This window comes from Puma concolor, chromosome A1 (assembly GCF_028749965.1).
Source record: "Puma concolor isolate L17-30 chromosome A1, mPumCon1.1.hap2, whole genome shotgun sequence".
NCBI lineage: Eukaryota > Metazoa > Chordata > Mammalia > Carnivora > Felidae > Puma > Puma concolor.
Genome location: NC_141667.1, coordinates 103,244,408 through 103,262,128, shown reverse-complemented (window position 1 = coordinate 103,262,128; position 17,721 = coordinate 103,244,408). Strand labels below are relative to the sequence as shown.

The following is a 17,721-nucleotide window of genomic DNA, read 5'->3' as shown; positions in this document are numbered from 1 at the left end:
ACATGGTCCCCAGGTGGCTTGGGTGCACATTAAATTTGGAGTGATATGGGGGCATCTGGGTGGCTCAGTTGGTTAAATGTCTGACTTTGGCTCAGGTCATGATCCCACAGGCCATAAGTTCAAGCCCCACATTGGGCTCACTGTGCTGGCAACTCAGAGCCTGGAGTCTGCTTCGGATTCTGTCTTCCTTGCTCTCTGCCCCACCCCCACTCATACCCTGTCTCTCTCTCTCTCTCTCAAAAATAAATAAATATTAAAAAAAAAAGTTGAAGTGATATGGCTAGAATTGACCTCTGTTGCTTTTGCATAGTCAGCATCCACTGACTCATCTACTAATGCCCTCTGATGCTTTCAGAGAGCACCTGTCTGCCAGTCTCAAGATGCAGAGCTGGGACTGCCCTATTCCTTTAATTCAAAAAAGTGCACGTGACCTAGTCCTGGCCAGTCACAGCCTCAAGAGCAGCTGGAAGCTCCTACAGGTGGTCCCTGTGGTGGGCTGAGGGAGACATACGCAGGATATCAATAGCATCTGCTACAATCTCCCTATAAGATTTCTTATGGATAACGTTTCTTCTGCTAAAGACACATTTGAACATCACTGGTCAAGATGATCTCCAAGGTCTCTTCGAAGCATGGGACTCTGTGGTCCAGTGCGTCACAAACTCCCTTATGGACATACCTCTGAAGGATGAGCAGGCATAGGAGACACTGCTGTGTCCTTGGAGAGAGAGTAAACCTCATTCTCTGAGGAAGGCAGTGTCCTCTCTAGACTCCTGTCTGCACATTGAGGGAAGGTTTCTGCTGCAGCTCTAATCTATTTAGATGCCACAGGGTGAACAGAGGTGGGATAACCCGTTCCATGACTATTCATCCTCAAGTCCGGGCCTCAGAATACAGCCTCAAATAATGCCGAACGGCTAACCCATGCCCAGTTTCTGGGCCTCCCTTTATAAACAGTATGAATCATGGGGGTCTTGTATGTTACTCAGTTGGCCCTCAAGCGTCTCTCACCAGGAAACATTGGAGGGCAGGGTCGGGTGTGGTGGGGGGAAGATACTCTCTTTCTTTCTCCAGCCCCTTTTTCTCTCTCTTTCTGTCTCTGTCTTCCTTTCCTTCTCTCTCCTTCTCTCTCTCTGTCCTCCTCTCATCTTAGAACTTCAGGCAACTCAGGGATGCCTGGGTGGCTCAGTTGGTTAAGCATCCTACTTCAGCTCAGGTCATGATATCGCGGGTTTGTGAGTTCAAGCCCTATGTCGAACTCTGTGCTGGCAGCTCAGAGCCTGGAGCCTACTTCGGTTTCTGCGTCTCCCTCTCTCTCTCTCAAAAATAAACATTAAAAATAAAAAAGAACTTCAAGCAAGTCAGAACCTCCTAGCCTCCATTTCTGCAGAGTGTTACTGTGGCTGTCACTTAGGACAATTGTGAAGGTTAGAAGAGTATGTGGAACACTTCCAGCACATAGCAGATGCTCAGGAATTGACAGTGGGTGCAGTCTGGAGTGTCTGGGCTCAGTGTGGAAGGCTCTGGGAGAGATACTGCCCTGGCTTCTCCAGACAGCAAATACCTCCAGGTCTGGAGAAGCCAGTCAAGGAGAAAATAGAAGACAGATCAACCAAAAGAAAAGATCATTTGGGTTTGTAGATTTGAATTCTCAGAAGAGAACTATTACTCAAGCGACCAGAAGAGAGGAGGCTCAGCTCAAGAGAATAACTAAATGGGGGCTGAGAATATAGGTTCTTTCTGTGAATATAAGGAATCTTTCAAGAACTTGACTAGTAACAGATATTTCAAGAAGAGCCATCTCCTCAACTGACCAAAGGCAAATTTTCTATTCTCTACACACACCTGTTATTACCTGCCCGTGTGGCACATGTCTTCATGACAGCCTTATTCATAATTGAAGCTGTGTTTCTCATGCTTCAGACAACTAGCTTAAGACTGTGTTCCTAACTTCAGAGGAGGCCCCACAGAGTGGAGGGAAGAAACTTCGGGTGACACTGCTGGATCTGCTTTTTTTAACACTGTGGCCTGGGGCAAGTCATTTCACATGTCTGAATTGATTAAAACTTCTATAAAATTATTGGCTTGAACCAGATGATCTCCAGGGTCCCGTCTTGCTCTAAGAGCATTCTAAGTGCAGACCCTGAAAAGGGGCTAGTCTGCACTCCCAATGCTGCAGACCCAAACAGCCCTTGCCTCCCGGAGGCAAAGAACACGGAGTCTGGGAAGCATGCCTCTGGAACCAGAGTCACACCCTGTTCCCTTTGCAGGCCTGTTAGACTTAGCCTATAGACGACTGTCAGCCAGAAGCCTCCTTAGTGCAGAGTTGGGACAAACAGCATCAAGGCCTCTCTCTTGGGCTCCCAGCACAAAAAAATTGAGCCCTAAGCAGGCTTCCATTGCCTTCTGGCACCCCCGCCCCCATTCCCCTGGAGCCAGCCACAGCCTGGTACGTGGAGCTCAGGACTTTAGAAGGGATGGACAGCTCCTGCCGAGCAGATGAGGCATCCTCACCTTGTGCTGAAGGCCCATCCTGCTTCCCCCAGAACCAGGCCTTTTTAGCAGATGTGGGGGACCTCCTACAAGCCCTTCCATCTCTCCCAGAAGAGGGAGTGGTACACATGGTCTCTGTAAAGGACATCTTCCATGTATCTAGCCCTAAACAGCAAAACTAGAGCAAACCACACTTCAGTCCACCTTCCCGAGAGCCCAGATAGTGTGCAGTTGGGCTCTGGTGATAGGCCGAGACTTTCTTTCCACAGCTAAGGAGAAGGGACAGTTGAAGGCTGAACAGTGTCTTTCAAGACATTGCCTTTTCTGTCTAGAGCCTCTAGAACAGAGCTGGAGTGGCTGGTTGTTATGGCTTGAATCGAGGGCTGATTATTTAGACTTGACTCTTCAGGAGAACAAGTTCCAAATAACGCTCAGCTGAATTCAGGACCCAAGGCAAGGATTTAACCATGGTGCCACTGAAGAGCCCATGAGGGAATTGGACATGGCAGATCCAGAGTCTGTTTTAGTCCCATGAGGATTGGCAGCTGCCCAACATTTGGGGCTTAGAAATTGCTTCTGGAATTGCTTAGTATGCCTATCAGTTTCTTTTCTCTCTTAACTGGGCTATTACACTGCCTTTATGGCTTTTTACACAGCCATCTGCAACCTTTTGGCGAAGTTTTTTTTTTAATGTTTATTTTTTAGAGAGAGCAAGTGTACGGGGGGGGGGGGGCCAGAGAGAGGGAGAAAGAGAATCCCAAGCAGGCTCCAGGCTGTCAGCACAGAGCCCAATGAGGGGTTCAACTCACGAATCATGAGATCATGACCTAAGCCGAAATCAAGAGTCAGACACTCAACTGACTGCACCACCCAAGCACCCCACTTTTGATGGAGTTTCTTATTTTTTGGCAGTTTCCCCTTCTTTTTTGTCTACTGTGGTCATTGAACATGAGAAACAGTGGTCTGGATCCCCCCAAAATTGAAAATAGGATCTCAAAGAGGTATTTGCACACCGATATTCATAAACAGTGTTATTCACAGTAGCCAAGAGGTAGAAGCAACCTGACTGTCCATGAACAGATGAATGGATAATAAACAAAATGTGGTGTGTGCATCCGTGGAATACTATCCAGCTTTAAAAAGGAAGGAAGTCCCTACACCTGCTACAACATGGATGAACCTTGAGGACATTATGCTAGGTGAAATAAGCCAACCAAAAAAATAAGTACTGTATGATTACAGTTCGATGAGATATTTAAAATATTCAAACTCATAGAGTCAAAAAGTAGAATGGTTGTTGCTGGGGAGTGTGAATGAGGAATTGTTTAATGGGTGTAGAGTTTCAGTTTTGCAAGATGAAAAGAGTTCTGGACATTGGTTGCCAAACAATGTGAATACACTTAACACTACTAAACTGTGCGTTTCAAGTGGCTTAAATGTCAATTTTATGTTATGTGTAATTTACCACAATTAAAAATTTTTAAAAGAATGACAGTGGCAATAGATGAGGTACACGATGAAGCAAGTCCTGTGGGGGTTCCATTTTCATGCGTCCCAACTGTTTTGGTGGTAAGGCCATGGTGCAAGAGTACTTGACATTCAAGTGTGTCTTAGGCTGAGCCTTTGGAAAGGGGGAAGCCGCTCTGCTCCACAGGCCACAGCTGCACCCAGTCAGAATTTATCTTGTTTCCCACTTAGGTTCCACCTGAGTCACAGAAGCCTTCTTTGCACGAGATACCTGAGCACACACCTGAATGACCCACTAAGATAGAAATACCTACTGGTGTGGTACATACTGTGTGGAAACAATCAGAGACTGCCCCTAATTCCACTCTGACTGGTTCAGACCTACAAGCATACTTGCCACCAAGGAAGCAGTGGATACAATCTTGTCCTGATACTCACTCTTGGCCATGATCAGTGAAGAATGCTGCTTTTCCCCCCCATTTCTAACTTCTCTACCAGCCCCCTAAGAAATAGCACAGCAATAGAGTGGTTCAGAATGGCTGCTAAAGAGGCAGGCTCTGGAAGCAGTTATTGTTTTCATATGAGCACATTATTTAATTCTTCTAACATTCATCTTAAATGGGAATAATGATACAGATGCATGTTTGGGTTTAGGGAGGATTAAAGGAAGGATATTCTGCTCAGGAACCCTTACCCCAGAGCCTGTACACAGGAAGTAGTTGATAAATGAGGATTAACACTATTCTCTTTGCCCAGCCAAGCCCTACCCATGATCCGAGTACCAGCTCCAGCCCTTTCCAAAGACTCCATAAAGTATTCCAGGAGCCCACCATGAAACAAAAGCCCACCATGAGCTCTTCTATCACACCAATTATCTGCACCCTTCATCTTGTCGGCAACTCTTTGGGGCTCAGGCCTCATCAGGTCCCTCCATATGGCAGGGTGCACAGGGTTAAGAACTGTCCTTCTTAGAACTCCCAAATATAAGTAATCATAAGCAATAGCTCATGGACTACACATAATAACTAATAGGGCAGGAACTCAAAACATGGCCTTGCTCATTCTTGCATCTGGGATTAACCTTATTGTCTTCTTTGATTTGAGGCATGCCGAAAAAGACTGCCACCCCCAAATCTCTCCACACCTGCACAGAGGTTCTTCTTTGGGTTCATCTGTCACCCTGTTTGCTCTTCTTTTAAATGTAAAATCTTTGCCAAAAGGGATCCACACTCACCTCACCTGAATGAGTTTCTTGATTTTTCCGAGATAGTGTTTTAATTGTGAACTAAAACAAGGGAGATGTATCCCAGAGAAAATGTAATCTACTTTATAATTAATCCATCTGTTCATTCTGCCCATTTGTATACTCATTTAGTATTTTTTGAATACCTCCTGTATGCCAGGCTCTGTTTGCTCCTGCAGGGGTGGTTCTGCTAGGAAAGTCCTCTTCAAGAGTCTGAACAGGGGATTCTCCAGTCTTCCCAATGCTTCTTTGGAAGCCAGTGTATCAAATATCTCTGCCTGGGTATAAGGAAAATATAAAGTCATTCAACTGAACAACTGTAGTTCAAGGGCAGTGGTTTATTTATATCTTATCCTGAGTATCCCATATGTTTCCTGGCATTTGGTAGGTTGGTAAGGTTAAGTGGATGGATAGATGGATGGATGGACGGATGGATGGATGGATGGATGGATGTTGTAGATAACGTGAGTGTTAATTTGAGTTCCTCAGAAGCAGATCCTGAGATAAGGATTTGAGTCATTTATTTGGGAGGTTATCCCAGGAAGTGTTGATAAGGGAGACAGGTAAGAGAAGGATGCCAACAAACCATGTTATCAAGCAGGCTATCATTCTGATAAGCACCTGGTTACTTACCAGGCATTGAATACTGAATGTCTCTTCTGTCTTCCTTTCTCCCTGCTTAAGTGAATGGTCATGGAATTCAGATGTTCTAAATGGGGATGCAAATGCACAAATATTATACATGTTGGTTGCCTTCAAGTAAGGGAGCATCCTCTTTACCATCCCCTAAGACCAGAGGCTTTCCACAGACTGTCCAAGATCTTGGGTGAATTCAGCATGTGCTTGGGCAGGTTTAAGTAGTTTCTAGAAAATATATCTCCTTTTTCATATGTAAAGAAACAGCTTTTTGTTCAAAGCCACTCACCTATTCCAGGACAGGATAAGTTACTTTTAAGTCTACCTGACTTCATATCCCATCATCACTTCTTAGCTGTGTGACCTGGAACAGGCTACTTAAAGTCTCTTTGATGAGGTTTTGGGATGATGAGGGTTTTGGAGCTGATGGCCAAGAAAGAATTCTTAAAGAGGTCTCCGGTGCAAAAAGGTGATTTTATTAAAGCACGGGGACAGGACCCATGGGCAGGAAGAGCTGCACTGGGGTTGTGAAGAGTGAATTTTTATATACTGTGGGGCTGAGGGAGGTAAAGTCAAAAGGGAAGTTTTGAAAGAGATTTTCACATGCTAAAGACTCACAGATTACTGGAGGCCTAGCTATTGTCAAGCTAAGGTTGTTTTTCCTCTAGCAAAGCATTAACATTAAGACAGTAGGGAGTTCCTGGACTTTAGGCTATTGATGAGATTGCATTTTTCTTGTAAACTGGTGGAGACTCTTATCAGTTTAACCACTTGTTTTGGGGTTTTTGTTTTGTTTTGTTTTGTTTTGTTTAGTCCTTTCCTGTTTCTGGGTAGCTGGGAATGTCCAAGGAATATCACACATATCCCGCCTGGGATCAGGGGGAGGTGTGCGGAGTGTGCTAGCTTGCACTTTGCCCTCAGCCTGCATTATGCTTCCTCCTCACCTTTGCCTCAGTTTCCCCATCTGCAAAATGGCAGTAGTAATATCATGTCTCTCAATACAGACGTTGAAGTAATTGAGACTATATTTGTTAAGTATTTATTAATGACTGGCAAAGCGTAAGTGCTCAGTAAGTGAAAACTATTATTATTATTGCTTGGAATGAGTAAAAATGTGTGCTATGTGAATTTTAAAATTCTAAATTCCTTTAACATTGTTAAAAATACAACTATAACAGGAATATGCAGATGTATAAAACAATCTGGGTTTCTTTTTTAAGTTTATTTATTTACTTAGAGAGAGCACACACATGCGCACAGCAGGGGAAGAGAGAGAGGGAGAGAGAATCTCAAGCAGGCTTCACAGTGTCAGCACAGAACCCAATACAGGGCTCAATCTAATGAACCCTGAGATCATGACCTGAGCTGAAATCAAGAGCCAGACGCTTAACCAACTGAGCCACCCAGGTGCCCCAAGCAGTATGGGTTTCTGATAAATGTTTTGAGCCTTTGTGAGCCTTCTACTAAGAAAAATTATTCAAGGGCACGTGAGTGGCTCAGTTGGTTAAGCATCCGACTTTGGCTCAGGTCATGATCTCGTGGTTCATGAATTCGAGCCCTGTGTTGGGCTCTGTGCTGACTGCTCAGAGCCTTGAGCCTGCTTTGGATTCTGTGTCTCCTTCTCTCTCTGCCCCTCCCCTGCTTGCATTCTGTCTCTCTGTCTGTCTGTCTGTCTCTCTCTCTCTCTCAAAAATAAATAAATATTTTTTAAAAAAAGAAAAAAGATTATTCAGGCTCATCATCCAGTGCCAACAAAGCTGAAATAAAAAATTTAATACTGTTAATTTAATTCCCCAGTGTCAAACCTTAGAGAGACTAGAATTTAAGGGTATTTCAAACTCAGCTTTCCTATAGAGGCCATACAAAGAACAGGCAGATTTAGTCAGCTTCTCTTGGTCTACCCTGGGAAAGATTAATGGGTGTCTTGGGTTTCAACATTAAGTTCTTATTTGTTAGATTTTTGTGACCTTCACTTCTTGACATTCGGGGAAAAAATTAGATCATTTTCTGCACTCTGGTCTATATCTATTAGGTAGATCAACTAGAAATTGTGTTCAGCTACTAGTAACTGTGACTTAAAATATTGTTTTAAATCAAGCAGAGGTATTTTCCCCCTTATACAATAAGAAGTGTGGAATTAAGGGGCACCTGAGTGGCTCAGTTGATTAAGCATCTGACTTTGGCTCAGGTCATGATCTCACAGTTCATGGGTTCAAGCCCCACATTGGGCTCTGAGCTGATAGTTCAGATCCTGGAGCCTGCTTCAGATTCTGTGTCTCCCTCTCTCTCTCTGCCCCTCCCCCATCACACTCTGTCTCTCTCCAAAAATAAATAAACATTAAAAAAAAATTTTATTAAAGTGTGGAGTTAAATAGTCTGAAGCAGATATGGTGACTCCAAAATGTCCTGAAGGACCTAGGCTCCTTCCAGCTTCTAGGGTATGATCTCTGTCTTCATACTCATAAGGTGAATACTGGAGTTCCAGCCATCACTTCAGTGCTCCAGGTAAAGAGAAGGAAGATGCAGGGAAAAGACAAATGAGGCCTTCTGGCTGAGTCATCCCCCTTTAAAGAGCTTTCCCTGTAAGCTCCATTCATTGACTTCGGTTATATTTCATTGCCAACCCTCCACCACGTACATATCTCTAAAAAGAAGGCTGGGTGTTTTAGTGGGCACCTTGCCACACACAGCAATATATGGATTCTGTTAGTAAAAAGAAAGGGAAAGATTATACTGCTTAGAGATCTAGCCATCTTTGCCACAGTGAGCCCTTAACAAATTGTTTTAAAAATACAAAAGGAGAATGATAATAAATAACCTGCTAACTAATCCCTTTGGCCTCCTTTGAGTTCTTTGAGGCCAAGAACTGTGCCCCATTCATCACTGTGTCCCCAAGGCCTAGCTCAGTACCTAGCACACAGTAAGTGCTCAATAAATGGGAGTTTGATGATTGAACTAGAGAATGAGGTATGGGTATAAAATAACAAGACTGATTTTATTTGCTTCCATTACAAATCCATCTCCTGAATCCAGACTTGACCTTTAATGAACCATTTTCACATCAACTCAACAAGAGAGTATTATAATTATCCTCATTTTATAGATGAGGAAACTGAGGCTATGAGAGCTTAAGTAACATGCCCAAGGTGAGACATTTTCAGGGCATGGCCTCATGTAACAGCAGATGAAGTCACCAGACCTTCCATCAAAGTGGAAATGACCCATTATTCACCAGGGAGGAGCAGAGCAGTGTCTGCACCAGCAGGGAAGCTGGGCAGCATCGTGCTTTCCTGATCCCCTCAGCCACATCACCTGTCCACCATACAGGCCCTGGCCTGATGGCCACTGCCCCTGCTCCATGGGGCACAATGATTTAGATGGATTATCTCATTTTCTTCCTGTTTTGCAGATGAGGACATTGGATTCCCCACAGAAGTTAGGCTTCTTATCCGAGGTTACACAGCTCAGAGAGGAAAGAGGAGATTAGAACGAGGTGTACCAACTCCTCGTCTGGTGCAAAATAGGACCCCAAGTTTCCATCAGCACCAACCTCTCAAGAAATCAGTGTGATTGCCTGGAAGCAGGACTAAGGTGAATGTCACTCTGTTCGAGGTACGTCTTTCCACCACCCCCGGCCAACGCGTTCCACTCCTGGGGAGCACACGCCAGCATTTGTGACGGGAGGTGCAGTGTAGAGTCACAGACTGCATATTTCAGTAGCTCTTGGGAGAGACGAGGCATTAACAACAATTGGGGGTGGGGAGTATCAACGACATTGCCACCTTTCCATGCCAGTAGCGTCTAGGAGCAAACACCTCAGTCTTGGCCCCAAAAATGGAAGATGCAAGTAGTAGTAGGGTGACCAACCACTCTGGTTTGCACAGGCCCATCCCACTTTAAGACTGAAAATCCTGCATCCCAAGAAATTGCTCAGACCCTGGAAAACAAGGATTCACCCATCTTATCTCTGTTGTTCTTCATGGGCCATATGTTTAAAGACTTTCAGGGGAACCTGGAGAAGGGGAAAACAGGGAGGAACCAAAGGTAGCTAGTCTATTACATTGTATTCAACCCAGCAAAGAGTGATTTGTTGAGTGCTGAGCTGATGACAGGCACTGTGTCATGTCCTGCCTGGATGTGAGAGGCAGGCACTCAGCCAGCACCAAGTGAAGGGCTTCTTGGGGATGAATGCATTAATCCTCACAGCACCCCTAAGAGGCAGATCCAATTGTTCCTCCACTTGCAGAGAGGGATCTGAAGCACAGGGAGATTACAGAATGTGCCCAAATTTAAACAGCAAGAAGGTAGCAGGGGCACCATGTGAGCCTGGCAGAGCGATTCCAGGCTATTTGTTCCCTTCTTCTTTGCACTGCCTCCCAGAGGGGAGATGGCCAGTAGCCTGGTGCTCGCTTCAGCAGCACATATAGTAAATTGGGACGAAACAGTGAAGATTAGCATGGCCCCTGTATAAGGATGACATGCACATTCACAAAGCGTTCCGTACTTTGTGCAGTTCCCCAGCAAACCACCACCCTTGGCGGATTAACTCGGAGGAAACGGTGTGAGTCAAAGCACAACATGAGGCACTGAATAATGAAATTGTGACATTTCCCTAGAAAAATATTTCTGTAAAGCAGTCTATGACAGGTGAATGAAGCTGAGTTACACCTGAAATTGATGTGCAAACATGTCGTTTCTACAGATCTCTGAAATGAGAAAATGTCAACTTAAAAAAAAGAAACCGGTAGCCTGGGAGGCAGGACAAGGCAAAGGCTCAAACCCCTGAAGGAATAATAATGATGTTACCTTCACTGACATTCATTGAGCAGTGATCATGGGCCAGGCCTTTACTCAGCCTCTACACAAAATGTCTTGTTTAACCCTTACTACCAGGAGCATGGTGCTGTAATCTCCATGTACAGAGGATCAGCCTGGCTGAGAGAGGTCAAGCCCCTTACCCAAAGTTATATAGGAGGTGGAGCTGGGATACAAAAACAGAAATCTAATCCCATGAAAGGGCAGAACTGGGTGGTAGTTAGGAGCTCTGGCTATTACCCATGGAGAGGCTAGTTGAGGGCCAGATGAGAGCCACTAAGTGCCCTGGACATTTAGCCATTCCTGTCTTCTTGTTTCTTGTGTGTGTGCCAAGCAGTATAGGACACTAGTCTTGAGCCCTGGGGTGTGCTCAGCTAGCAGCCCCAGAGCTGCTGGTGGCCGCCATTGTTTTGCAAGGCGACGAACCAATAGCTACCCTGAGAGTTTCACAGTGCAGCACAGAACTTTCAATCCTACCATAATAGTTTTTCTTTAAGAATAAATGCCACAGCATGGTGCTATTTTGCGAAGCAGCTTTCCACACCCACCCTAGCCTATCCCTCAATTGTTGGTGTTTGCATCCTGTTCCAGAGAAAGGCTGAAAACACATTATCTACCTACACACAACGGTGGCAGGGAGGAGGCCTTGTCAGGCCCGGCCCTGTCACGGAGCTGCACGCTCGGGTTATTATCACTGCATAAATGAAAGGCATTATTAGTACAGACATATTCCAGAAGCAGCTTGTTTAAAAATCATTCAAGAGGGTGGATACCTGAGAGTCCGTGCTGCCTTTATACCCACAGAGCTCTCCTGGCAGCAGCAAGTTCTGGGAGCTCCAACCTCCCACTGGAGAGTCACAGGCTTTGCAGGCCTGCAAGGCACAGAAAAGCTTTCAGAGAGAATTCCTACTCCTTTACCAGCCTTTATTGACTGCAAGTATAACTGAGGCTTCTGGTCAGTGGAATGATCTCAAAGAGGGGCCACTTCATCCAACCATCAAGAGGGGACTGGGCTGGGGTGAGAAGTGGGTTCTTTAGAAAACAGAATGAACTCCACTGCTTCTCCCACAACAAAAAAGGGGGAAGTGAGCCCCAAAGCAGAGGGGAGCGTTACCTCTCCACAAACAAATAAACCACCTTCAAAGGTACTAAGGTCACGAAGGACCCTAAGCTAGTCTGTACCGGAGCTAGAGAATCTGGTGGAAAAGCAGTAGTAACCGCCCTGATCCAGCTGAGAACACTGGGGCTCATGTGTAATGTTGATGGTGATTAAAAACAATCATCATCATGTTTTGCCACATGCCAGGCACTAATCTAACTGCTTGACATATGGATTTAATATTTGTGACAACCCTATGAGGTAAGTTTTATTATCATCTCTATTTTACAGATGTGGAAAGTAAGGCACAGAGAAGTTAACTACTTATTCGAGATCACACAGCTGGAAAATGGCAGAGCTGGGATTTGAACATGGGAGGTCCAGGGAAACTGTGGGAGCATGCCTATAGGGTATTTTTAGGGGTATTATAAAGCTGTGAAGTGTTGTGGGGTTCTGGGGTTCTAGCCTATTGCAGAATGTGAGTGTTGGTTTTCCTTTCTTGTAGCAAAGCTGCCTTCTGGGCCCTGTACACAGGGAGCCAGAGGCCCGAAGCGCTGCTCAATGGAGACAATTCCCAGGTTCTAACCGGGAGCTGGAGCAAGAAAGTGTGTCATCTCTGACGTAAAAGTGTCGGACACCAGATTACCTGTAAATACACTGTGTTGCCCTCCTTCGTGACCTGAATGAAACTACTCTCTTTTATCTCTTCAAACCAAAGGTTTTCTTCACGTCTGCAAAGGAGATGAAAGAACAGGTGTCACCTGCCCAGGCTGAATTTGAAGGGTTCGAACTGCAGGCCTCAAAAGTATCACACTTCTGTTTATTTCTCCTGAGACCTTGTGCCTTCTCCTCACTGGCCACTTCCCGAATCAGTCCCAAGAAAAATGTACCCCAGAATCGCCTGGGCACTTCATTAGAGACCAGCTAGCTGTTTCCTGGGGGGGTCAACCTGATTTACATCCACTACTGAGCAAGATCCATTCCTCTGAAGAAAGAACCCCAGGATGAGAAGCAATGTTCATGATATACTTCTAAATTTAAAAACCAGATTACAAAACAATATGTAAGTTATGATAGTATTTGGGGAGAAAAAATAACAATAACAGTTAATGTTTTTTTGAGTGCTTATTATGTGCCAGACATGGTGCTACCTCGTCCATTAATCTTCAGAGAGACACAATGAGGCAGCTATGGCATGAGTTAGGAATGGCCCGAGGTGGGTATAGCATGAGGTGGATATGAAAACTCTTGAGACTGAAAAGATTAAATAAATCACTCAAGGCATGAGTGATAGGGTCAGGAATTAAACCCAGGCTGACTGACAACATGCCCTATTCACATCACCGTTTGACCCTTCAGCCTCCATAGTCACCATCTTTCCAAGAATGTTTGTATAATAAAAAGCCTTCGATTATAGAACTAGTTTCCCCCTCCGGAGCAAAGGGCAGCCTTGCTTACTGGCCATTGTAAAATATCTGCATTCCTTAAGCTCAGGATTCTTCTATGTAATGCAACCCACTGCCTCTGCAGGTTTCACCTTGTCCTAGTGCTTTCACACTATGAGAAGTAGGACTCAGGGAAAATGCTCATTATTGTTGGCACTTTAGCTACTGCTATTGCTGTGAATAATAAGCTATTCTTTGTCTCTAACCCAAGAGTCTCGTATCTTCTATGAAACTGGCAGTCTAACTCGGAAGAGTAACATTTTGTTTTTTTTTATTTTTTTAACATTTATTCATTTTGGAGAGACAGAGAGACAGAGCATGAGTGGGAGAGGGGCAGAGAGAGAGAAGGAGAAACAGAGTCTGAAGCAGGGTCCAGGCTCTGAGTTGTGAGCACAGAGCCGGACACAGGGCTCAAACTCATGGACCATGAGATCATGACCTGAGCCAAAGTCAGATGTCTAACCGACTGAACTACCCGGGTGCCCCCAGGAGAGTAACATTTTAGACACTTCATAGTTTGTGATGATTAGTCAGTGGTTCTAACATGGTATAGTCTACTTTTCTCAATCTGAGAGGGCCCTATCCATTTTATTCATTCAGCTGAGATCTCTTATCCTGTCATTATTTTCTTTCTTGTAGATAATTTTGTTTAATAGTGAAAAAAAAAGAGGGTATACAAGTGACCATGCCCCATCTGCTGAAAGTAAATTAGGAGATAATCCCACTGACCATTAAAAGGCAAGAATCACGGCAGCTCAAGTCTCCTTCATGAACGTGGTTAGGAAATCAAAGGTATAGATCAACAGGAAATAAGGGATTGGTTGAAATTCTCTGATGTAAAAAGAGAATTAAAACACCACTGTTCTGGGGCGACTGGGTAGCTCAGTCAGTTAAGTGTCTGACTCTTGATTTCGGCTCAGGTCATAATCTCATGGTTCATGAGTTCGAGCCCACATTGGGCTCAGAGCTGACAGTGGGGAGCCTGCTTGAGATTATCTCTCTCCCTCTCTTTTCCCCTTCCTTGCTCGTGTTCTCTCTCTCTCTCTCTCAAAATAAATAAACTTAAAAAAAAAAAACACCCCTGTGCTTAGGGCAGATTGGTCAAAAGTTGCAAAAAGAATTGAAGAAAGTAAACAATAGCCTATGTTTGCCTCTGAGAATGCATCCTCACTGCAGATGTACCAGGAAGACCAACAATCACTGATTTCACATACAGATTCTGTCCTCAGGAGTGCATTTTCTAAATAGGATATGCCTTTGTTCCATCCTACGGCACAGATAGATACTATAGAATTTGTAAAATGGAGTCTGTTTTTGATTCCAGCCCTGCAGTAGGACAAAAGAGCATGTATAAATGTGGCCATATTGAGATTTTTGTCCTAAAATATTGCTGGAGAAAAAAGGTAATTATAAGGTTTACTCAAAAACATTTCACACAGTTATTCCCTTTAATTTTTTCCAGCTATGGGAAGTCATGACCATGTTACAAATAATAAGCTCTGAAAATAGAGCATTCAAGGAAAGAATGTAGTAATCAAAATGCATGATAAAATTATTCTGACTCAAATTTTCCAGTACAAACAATCATTGTGCTACCTGGTAACTCGGCATAAGCAAATCATGTAAATGAATGTAATTAGTATCACTTTGATACAAAAGCCAAGAGTTTGTAATTCTTTTCTTTTCTCTCATTTTCAGGACCCTTTACTCTAACCTCATACATGGGCACTGAAGAACACTGAAGGGCTTCCATATTACAGTATCAAGATTTATTGGCTGTGAAAAGGGGGCCCAAATTAAGTTCCTTCTCTTAACTGCTTCACTTTGGAATGGAGAACTGGTAATGAACTTCTTTAGGAACTGGGATGCCCTCAAGCAGTAAGAGTGTTACAAGGAGCTCAGTCCCGGGGCTGAGTGGCAGAGAGACTCCCACACATTCAGCCCAAGTTTGCAAAATCGTAGAGCAGAAGCCAAAATTGGGAATGAAGAGCGTGCATGACGATAGTTGCCCATGATGTTCCTAGATGAACTCTCAGCAGAGGCTGATCTTTGAAAGATAAAAGTCATTTTCAACAATAGCCAAATTATGGAAAGAGCCTAAATGTCCATCAACTGATGAATGGATGAAGAAATTGTGGTTTATATACACAATGGAATACTACTTGGCAATGAGAAAGAATGAAATATGGCCTTTTGTAGCAACATGAATGGAACTGGAGAGTGTTATGCTAAGTGAAGTAAGTCATACGGAGAAAGACAGATACCATATGTTTTCACTCTTATGTGGATCCTGAGAAACTTAACAGAAGACCATGGGGGAGGGGAAGGGAAAAATAAAGTTAGAAAGGGAGAGAGCCAAACCATAAGAGACTCTTAAAAACTGAGAATAAACTGAGGGTTAATGGGAGGGTGGGAGGGAAGGGAGGGTGGGTGATGGACATTGAGGAGGGCACCTGTTGGGATGAGCACTGGGTGTTATATGGAAACCAATTTGACAATAAATTTCATATTAAAAAAAGAAAGCAAGAAAGATATAAGTCCAGAGTAGAAAAGGCAGGATAATATTAGTCTCCAGCTTGATCAACCTAAGTGGTTTCCCATTTACCATCCATAGTGCAATTTAATATTACCTACCTACCAATCTCTCTCCCTCTTTCTTTCTCGCTCTTTCTCTTTCTCTTCTCCTCTCCTCCCTATTACACACTTATAATTTCATCCTTATTGAAACACATTGATCCTGAATCTCCTTGGCCCCAGTCCCATACACATCCATCTTTGTGACTCTCCACACCCACGTCAAGTTGGTAAACACTTCTCAAGAGAAGTGAGCTCTCAGTTCCCTGAGAACTCAGAAGCCCTGCTTCACTAGATTGGAAAATAAATGTATTCACACAATGACTTTCTGAGGACTTACTGTCAAATCCCCATTCCTCCCATTTAAGGAGTTTCCTGTTGGTCTTCTCATTGTTTTATAGCAGTTTTGTTGAGATATAATTCACACTCCCATTAAAGGTATAATTCAGTAGGTTTTAGTATATTCAGAGTCTTGCATCACCTCAGAGGTGATGCCACTCCCATTTCTCCCCCATATCCCCCCTTCTAGTCCCACTGCAGCCCTTGGCAATCACTCATCTACTTTCTGTTTTTATGCACTTGCCTGTTCTGGACATTTGCACGAATGGATCACACAATATGTGATCTTCTGTGACTGGCTCCTTTCACTCAGGATAATGTTTTCAGAGTCCAGCTGTGCTGTGCTGTTGCACGCATGAGTACTTCATTCCTTTTTATCGAGGAATCTTATTCCATTGTATGGATATACCACATTTTATTTACCTCCTCATCAGTTGATGAGCATTTGGGTTGTTTCCACTTTTGGGCTCTTATGAACAATGCTGCTGTGAGTATTCTTATACAAGTTTTTGTGTAGATGTACGTTTTCATTTATCTTGGGAATATCTAGGAGTAGAATTGCTGTGTCATATGCTAAGATTGTGTTTAACCTTTTGAGGAACTGCTAGAGTGTTCTTCCAAGCAACTGCATTGTTTCATAGTCCCACTAGCAATGTCTGAGGGTTCTCATTTCTCCACATTCCCACCAACACTTGTTACTATTTGGTTTTGATTGTAGCTATCTTAATGGATGTGAAGTGGTATTGCATTGTGATTTTGATCTACATTTTCCTGATGGCTAATAATGTTGAACCTCTTTGCATCTACTCATCCATCTTTTTTATATCTTCTTTGTGGACATCTATTAAGATATTTTGCCCATTTGTTTGAGAGAGAGAGAGAAAGAGAGAGCACACATATGTGCGACTAGGGGAGGGGTAGAGAGAGAGGGAGAGAGAGACAGAATCCCAAGGAGGCTCTGGACTCAGTGCGGAGCCCCACGTGGGGTTCCATCTCACAACCTTGAGATCATGACCTGTGCTGAAATCATGAGTCAGATGCTTAACCAACTGAACCACCCAGGTGCCTCTATTTTGCCCATTTTTAATCAGGTTATTTATCTTCTATTATTGAGTCATAGAAGTTCTTTCTATGTGTTCTAGAACTGTATCCCTTATCACGTATATGACTTGCAAATATTTCTCCCTTTCTATGGGTTGTCTTTTCACTTTCTTGATGATATGTCATTTGAATCTGAAGCAAAAAAACAAACAATGAACAAAAAAAAAAACTTAAAAGATTTTTTGAGTTTATTTATTTTGAGAAAGAGAGAGAGAGAACGAGCACAAATAGGGGAGAGGCAGAGAGAGGGAAGAGAGAGAATCCCAAGCAGGTTCTGCAATGTCTCTGCAGAGACCAACATGGGGCTTGAACTCACACACCGTGAGATTATAACTTGAGCCAAAACCAAGAGTTGGACACTTGACCCACTGAGCCACCCAGGCATTGCCCCCCAAAAATCTTTTAATTTTGATGAAGCCCATATTATGTATTTTCCTTGTTATTGCTTGTACTCATAGTATCATGTCTTAAAAAAAATGCATAATCCAAGACCATGAAGATTTACAACT

The 17,721-nt window shown here is 43.7% G+C and overlaps 1 non-coding gene across 1 annotated transcript; it reads left to right on the top strand.

Moving 5' to 3' along the window:
- Positions 1-10,241: 10,241 nt before the first annotated feature.
- On the top strand, positions 10,242-10,347 carry LOC112861787 (U6 spliceosomal RNA). The gene has a single exon (XR_003223685.1). It is a non-coding gene; the product is annotated as a U6 spliceosomal RNA (small nuclear RNA).
- The last annotated feature ends 7,374 nt before the right edge of the window (positions 10,348-17,721 follow it).